Raw genomic sequence first — 8,400 nt, 5'->3', positions numbered from 1 at the left:
AATCATAATATTATTTTGCAAATTCTCTGTTTTTTCAAATTTATAATCCTAATATATACAAATTACGTACTCAAAAAATAAAGTAAGTAATTAATGTTGGGAAAATACTACTTTCATTCTAGAAGCATAAAGAAACGTTACTCATATTTTTTATATTCCGTAAAATTTATTAGTCAATGATCAATTATATCCTTGGTATAATTAATTATCATGCTAGCAGAAATTAAAAGTGCCATTGCATTTTTCATATAACATTTTGAGTTATTGACTCTAAATAAGTTTAGTTTAATAGATTTAAGGAAGCAAATTCTAAATAATTTTGAAAATTATTTAAAAGAAAATAAAATTTTTAATAAAAAATATTTTTTTGGTTCTTAATATTTATTTTTATTAGATTGGTTAAATTTTTTATTAATATTTTTTTTCGTATTAACAAAATAAGCCTACATTATATATTAAACTGTTGATTTATTTGTTAAGAGTCAAATAGTATTAACAAATTCATTTCTATTAGAAGTTTCATTATCTTTTAGAAATAATTGTATTGTCAGGAGGTTTATTTTTTTTGGTTATCGTTTTTAAATATATTGGCTAAATTTACTGTATAAAACTAAAAAATATTAGTAATTTTTAAATTATTTTTATTTATAAAATTAAATAAAAAATATATTAGTGATTAATGTGTCACATAAGTATTGTCTGGAGAGAGATTATTAATAGAAAAACTAATCACTTTCACAAAATTAAATATCAAAACTAAAATAAATATTTCTTTTATTGAGAATCTCGTAATTTTTTAAAAAAAATTATTAAAAAATGAAATGTGTATTCACTCTAGATTTATTCTTTAGATATCTCTTTGATTTTAAATTTATTAATATGTATGTATATAAATAAAGTGATAAAAGAAAACTAATATTTTTTAATAATAATAATAACAATAATAATAATATAGATTTGATTTATTTATAATATTCTTTATAAAAGAGAAAATATGATAGGTAAAATATTTTTTAGTCAAATTTAAATTTAAATCTCAATTAACCGAGAGAATTAAATAGTCATAAATTTCTATTTAAATCTCTATTTAATTAATGTTGACCAGAATAAAATCATAAAATTTCCTGAACTAGTAATTACTTAAGGACATAGGTTAAAGTTGTTGTTAATAAAATTTTTTATTTTAATAAATGAATAATAAATATCTTGAAATTTTAAACTTTATACTTTTTTTAATCAAATTTTTTTAAATGAAAATCTTAAAATGTGCTCTTATAATCTATAAAGCACGGACACTTTGTTCAGTTATCGTGTGTGTCGGACACATTTTGGACATGACATTCACCGACACTCATCCGACATGCGTGTCTGTTGTGTCCAACTGTATCTTAATAAAAAGTAAAAAAATTTTCTCCGGACATGCTTGGACACACCTAAATACCATCAAGTATCAGTGTGTCCAGTCTTATTTTTAACATATATTCTTAAAATAAATTTAGATATAGTATATACTATTATTTATTAAAATAAAAAAATATTTTAAATACTTGATATAATTAAAATAAGACATTAAAAATAATCAAAAAAATTAATTTATATTTTAATATCAATAAAATATCAAAATATCATTACAATTTATTTAAAAAATATTTTATATTTTATATGTATATATACGTGTTTTTGTGTCTTATAAAATTTTAAATTCACGTGTCGGCGTGTCTTGTATCGTGTTATGTCCTGTGACCGTGTCAGTATCTGTGCATCATAGCTTATAACACATTAATTAAATCCATAATATAATGTATAATCTAAATTTTATTGGTAACTAGTTGTGATTAATTTATGCAATAGTAAGATAGATTTTTTTTCATGACATACTTTTAGTAGGAAGAGGTTTAGGGTTTGTTGGAGTGAATTTTTAAGATATTTTTTTTGAATGATATTTTTTTAAAAAAATATACAGAAAAGTAAAAAAAAAATTTATATTTAGATATCTTATGTAACTTTTTTTATTTATCAATTATGTTTGGATATAACAATATAAAAATATTTATTTATTTATTATGAAAAACATTATTTTATCAACTTAATACCCAAACAAACACTTATTCATGATAATGTAATAAATAATGATTCAGATTTAAGAAGGATTAATCCTCAAATTTACGTGTGAAAAATAATTTATTCTTTAAATTAGTTCTTAATTAAAAGATTTTATTAGTCATATTAATTCCTATGAAATATAATCATAAGTCAAATCAATCTTTTAAAATTTAACATATTAATAATTTATGGAGATTTAAAGTATATTTTATTTTTACGGATGGCTATAGCGTTGATATTAACAAAACATTAAAAAAAAATTAAAATGATCACTTGTAAAGTTATTTCTTTATTTAATAATTCCATGGTAATATATAAAAGTACACAAGACCACACAAATTTCACATTCATGAGTCATAACAAATTATTATATTTCAATATTTTTATTATTAAAATATAGGTAAACTAATATAGCATTAATTATTTCTAATGGTTTGCATCTAGGTACTAGTTTTCCTTTTCACCATCTATGACATAGTTTGCGTCTAACTTTGCACATGTACACCTGCCATTATTACACGCAGGAAATAGTGGATAACATGCATTTATTAGATAATTGCAACCACCAGGGCAATCCTTTTGTTGAGGCACCACATTTGTTGGTGTTGTTGGGAGACCAAATCCTACAAAAAGAAATATTTAAAAATGAAAAATAAAAAAGATAGTCGCATATAATATATTTGAAACATCATGATAGAAAATTTAAAATGTTTTCACAAACACACAGAGGAAGAAAACAAATAGATGTGTCTGGAATTCTGGATTGGCTTTTAAAACGTTTCTCCTTTTTTTAAAAGATTTTTTATTAAAAAAATAAAGTTGCTCACCAAATCTAATTATAAATAGGTTCATGATTTTTTGTAAATAAAGGGAATACATATAGATCTATTCGTAGATAGACCTATGTATTTTCTATTTACAAAAGTCACAAATTTAATTATATTTAATTCGATAAAGAATTTATTTATTTTTGTGATAAAAAATCAAAAATTTATTTATCTTTTTTTCTCTACGCTAAACTCTTGTGTTGTAGTCTCAATTTTGAGATTGAAAAAAAGTAATTAACAGAATTATTTTAAGAGACACAATCACAAAATATAAACAAAACTAGTAAGTTTCTAGTAAAATGATTCTTTAGATATCGAAAAAAAAACACATATAATAAGATGAAAAAAAAATACCATTGGTGACTACTAAAACGAGAAGAATCATTACAAATGAGATCTTGATTGCAATCTTCACCATCTTTCTTAATTGTTTGAATTAAAAAGTAAAGTCTAGGTTGGAGTCACAAATAAAATACTTTGTGTTTTGATGGCTTCCATTAAGGCCTTTTGATGCAAATTTATAGAGTTGGATGAATGCCAAAAATTAACAATAAATTATAATATATTATACATAAAATATTTAACTTTGAATTTGTTTTAACAAGTGTAATTATCCGTGTCATATACGTGATAAGATTGAAATTATAATTTTAAATTACTTTTTAAAATTAATTTAAATTATAATAATTTGATTAATAAAAAAAGTAACATGCTATGCATTGTTTATTTTTTTTAATCTAGTATTAATTGGATTAACTCTAAAATAATTATTAATCGGTTTTAATAATCTACTTTCTTCAATAAATCAGATATATATACTGAATGTGATCATAAATAATATAATAATAATTAAATCCACCAACAAATATATTGGCTATTATCACATTATAAAACAAATTAAATATAAAGGCTATTAACACTTATAAATCTATAAAATCGCACTGTTTTTGATTCGTGTAAGGGTTTACTTATCAAATAAACTTAAAATATGAACAAAAAATATTTATAAAATGGACCTAGCATCACTTAAAATAATCATAGAAAATAATCAACTTACTTTATTATCAATGAGAACCATTTCCACGTAAGTCGTCTTGTTTTTATTAAATTTGGATGGGACTTTCCATAACCTTATATTTTAATTTTGTTAAATAATTATCGGTTATTAAAAATATTTAAATCACATATATTAATTATTTTTTGTTATAATTATTTTGTTTTATATATATGATTATTTTTTATTCTACAATCGTTCAATAATTTTTTATTTTTTAAATCTATATATATTCCTCAATCCCGACCTCATTCATAGGCATATTAACAGTTTTTTTTCTAATAGTGATGTTTTAATTTTTTGTTTTTCTTTTTTTTACGTATCTTTCTTCTTCTTTTTTAAATAGTGATATTTTAATATTTCTTTTTTTAAATACATTTTTCTTAATAATTACATTACTAATTTAAAATATAAAATGAGAAAAAAAGGTGATACATATATCCAAGAAAGAAAATAAACTTAAAAATCAGAAAAAAATTATATTAAAAAATGTAAAAATAATATATTAAAAAAGAATAGTTGTAATATATAAATTGAGTTAACAACTTAAATTTTTCTAAAACTAATTTAATCAAATACCAATATTAGAAATAAATTACTTAAATAATATTTAATCTATTCTAGTTCTTAGACAAGTATAGATTAGAGTCATTTTTGTAATGACAACCAACTGAAACAATATCGTAAGTTTGAACATTTAGAATTCGTGCAAAATTCAGACCATTCCCTTGTTCTTTGAAAACCTTATGTATCCCTAATAGAGTTGAATCGCAATTCCTTTTATGAAAAAAGAGTTACGGAGGTAGCTTTGATGTGTTGAAAACCAAAATCCGGAAATCACTATTTATATTTGAGTGTGACACCCATTAAACCCTAAAGGCCAAATAAAATAATATCTCTAATTTTATTCTCATTTAATTCTAAATCAAAAGTAATAATGACTTATTTAATTCAGCATTTATGATAATAAATGAGATGACCATTGTATAAGTCATTTAATGTAAAATAGCTTAATTTGTGATTATAATTAATATATGTATTGCCTATAAATAGATTAGAAAATAATAATTTCGTAACAAAATAATCATTCAATTTGAATTAAAGTTAATTGATTGATAGAAATTATAATAAATTGTATGATATTTAAATAATTAACCAAATTAATTAGTTGATATAATTAATTTATTATAATAAATTAAATTTAATGAGTTAAAAGAAATAAATCAAAAAATACTATCAGAAATATGTCATGACAGTTTTATCATTAAGTACAAAAATTTAATTTTTATATAATAGAAGAGATATTTACAGATTATTATATTAAACACAGACTAAAAAAATACACTAAACAAAATAAAAAAATCAATGGTAAAATAACCTAAAAATTACTTAAATTAAAAAAGAACCTGTGATAAATTATAATAAATCTATATATGAGAAGTAAAAGTAAAATAAACAATTAAAAATAAGGTAAAAAGAGCAATTAAAAAAAATAAAAGAAAATAGAAAAGATAATGCGTGGAGTAGATAAAAAATGTATTACAATAAAAGATTAATATAATTAGTTAATACAAAGGTTGAAAGAGAAAAATCAAAATATGATCTTATTAAAAAAAGTTCAAAAAAATATTTTAAAGAAAAACCTATTAATTAACTTTTATAAAAATATTACAAAAAATTTAAATTATTTTTAAATAAAATAATAATAACCTTAATAATTATTAATCAAAATAAATAAAAAAATTAATATAAATCAAAATCATAGAAAAATTTTAGCAAAATTAAGATAAAAAATATAAAATTACAAATATTTTATCTGAAGTACAAAATAGAAAAAAAGAAAAGGGATAAATAAAATAATAAAAAAATAAATTGAATTAATTGAGTTTATTTATTTCATTGTTTTATATATTATTTATTAAATAATTTAATATTTATCTCGATGAAATTAAATAATAAAACTAGTGATAATTAATTTAATTTAATGAATCAAATAAATTTAAAATAATTTGATATTTACTCTAATTAAATTAAATATTTGAAGTTATGATTAATGTAATTTAATGAATCAAATAAAATATTAAATAATGAAATATTTATCCTAATCAAATCAAATTATATAATTGATTAGTTATAATTAATACAATTAAATGAATTAAATACATTAAATTAAAAAATAATTTAGTTAATTTGTGTCTTAAGGACACTTTTTAAAAATATTTACTTTTCAACAATTTTTATAAAATATTTTTTATAATAATTTTAACCTATGGTCTAAAGGCACAGTTATAATAATTCATTAAAAAGTACTTAATTAGTTAATACAAATAATTAGTATAATTGATTTAGTTCAATAAATTAAAAGAAATAAATGTAAAAGAAAGAGATAAAGAGAAAATGAAATTATAAAAATGTGTAGTCATTAAAAAATAATTAAAAAGTCCATTTTAATTTTTTATTTATTAATTATTAATTTATTATAATTAATTTCACAATATTTATTATACATTATTCATCTTACAAATTAATACAATCAATTAATTGATATCAATTATCTATAATTATTTATAATTGATATAACTCATTTTGCTATACTTTTTAAATAAATAATTAAAAATGCACGTCTCAATTATTTGTTAAAGTAGAATAAAATAAAATTACATAAATTGAGTATATATAAATCTAAAACTTATAAAATTTTATTAACAACTCAAATAAACTAGTAACATAAAACTAAATTTAATATCTATTTTAAAAATAATTACTGACCTTTTATTCTTTTAATTATAAATAATTTAAATAAAATAATACCCTATAACTTATTTTGATATCTATTTTAAGTAATAACATTCTATTTTTTTAATTATTTGCTTGTTTTATTTATCATTTATGCTTTCTATCAATTATATTAATAAACAAATAAACTAAATTAACTTCAGTTATACTTGGACTATTCAACAATTCAACATAATCTTTTTAATTTGGGATTAACTACTAACGATAGAAAATAAAAAATTTAGAGTAATTCTATATTATGAACATTAATTATTATTGTGAAGTAACCTAAAATCAGAATGCAATTTATTTTTAAAGAAATAATCAAGTATTATTGTTAATTATGAAATAACCTAAAATCATAATACATTTTATTTTTAAAGTAACAGTCATCCATTAATATCTATAAATAGAAACTATCGTCAAAATGCTTTGATTAAAAATATGAGGGATTAATTACTATTTATTATTAATAATATATCGATTATATCAAAAAATAAAAATATAATTATCCGCAAAGAATAAAACTACATACATAGTAAATTTAAAAAATAAATATCGTTAAGTAATTATTTTTTTAATAAATAGTAAAAAAATTAAATGTCATAAACTATAATCTTTCAAAAGTAACCCTTTTAAGTTGTTATTTTTGCATGGTTTATTTGTATATTATTTAAATTGACAGTATTTTCATTATTTTTAATTATAATAATCATTTATTCTTAATAATTATTGTTAGAATTTAATAATTTTTCATGCCTTATAATAATTATCTATAAAAAAATACATATATCCTGAAAAAATTATTAAATTTATTCTTTTAGATCTATTTTCACATTAAAAATTTTTTTGTTCTGTCTTTTTTAATTGTTATTATGTTATTAGAATTGTTAAATAATATTAAAAAAGTTCTTTAAAAATAAAAATAGCGATGGCACCTTGAATAATTAATTCAATAGAATTAAATTTAAATGAATAAGATGATTCAATAAATTATACAAATAATAGCATATTTATAAATATTAATAATGAAAATAGTTTCACTAATGTAAATAATCAATACAATAATTATATGAAAAAATAACTAATTACATAATTGCATAATTTTCAAAATCCTATATAGTTAAATCTAATGGACAAATAAAAAATATCTATATGATAATGTCCTAATATTTTAGCATACTATAAATCATATTATAAACCACATACATGAACAATATATATATATGAATTGAAGTACACATGACAAAATAGAATATTACAAATCAAAATTATAGTAAGATTATTTAAAAATAACGTAAAGATGACACATTTTTTTTTGTATCAGAAGCTAAAAAAAAGTATGCGTCTAATAATAAGCAATTAAAATAAATAAAATTTTTAAAAAAATATAAAAAATAAAATGTATCAATAAAGATAAAAGAAACAAAAAAATAAATCACAAAAATTGTACCCTAAACACGAGAGAGAGAGAGAAAGAGAGAGAGAAAGAGGGAGGGAGGGAGAGAAAAGAGAGCAAATGAGTAAAAAATATTTGATCTTGTATAAATAGATAGTATTAAAAAAAATAAAATAATTAAATTAATTATTAAATAATTCGATATTTATTCCAATCAAATCAAATAATTAATATAATTAACT

General features: G+C 18.9%; 1 long non-coding RNA gene across 1 annotated transcript; it reads right to left on the bottom strand.

The window, feature by feature from the left end:
• Positions 1 to 2,374: 2,374 nt before the first annotated feature.
• LOC107471026 (uncharacterized) lies at positions 2,375 to 3,422 on the bottom strand. Its single transcript, XR_001588546.3, has 2 exons — positions 3,285 to 3,422; positions 2,375 to 2,726 (listed from the first exon to the last, which is right to left on the bottom strand). It is a non-coding gene; the product is annotated as an uncharacterized LOC107471026 (long non-coding RNA).
• Between the last annotated feature and the right edge of the window lie 4,978 nt (positions 3,423 to 8,400).

The sequence above is a fragment of the Arachis duranensis genome, chromosome 10 (assembly GCF_000817695.3).
Source record: "Arachis duranensis cultivar V14167 chromosome 10, aradu.V14167.gnm2.J7QH, whole genome shotgun sequence".
Lineage (NCBI taxonomy): Eukaryota > Viridiplantae > Streptophyta > Magnoliopsida > Fabales > Fabaceae > Arachis > Arachis duranensis.
This window is presented reverse-complemented; position numbering and strand designations above follow the sequence as displayed.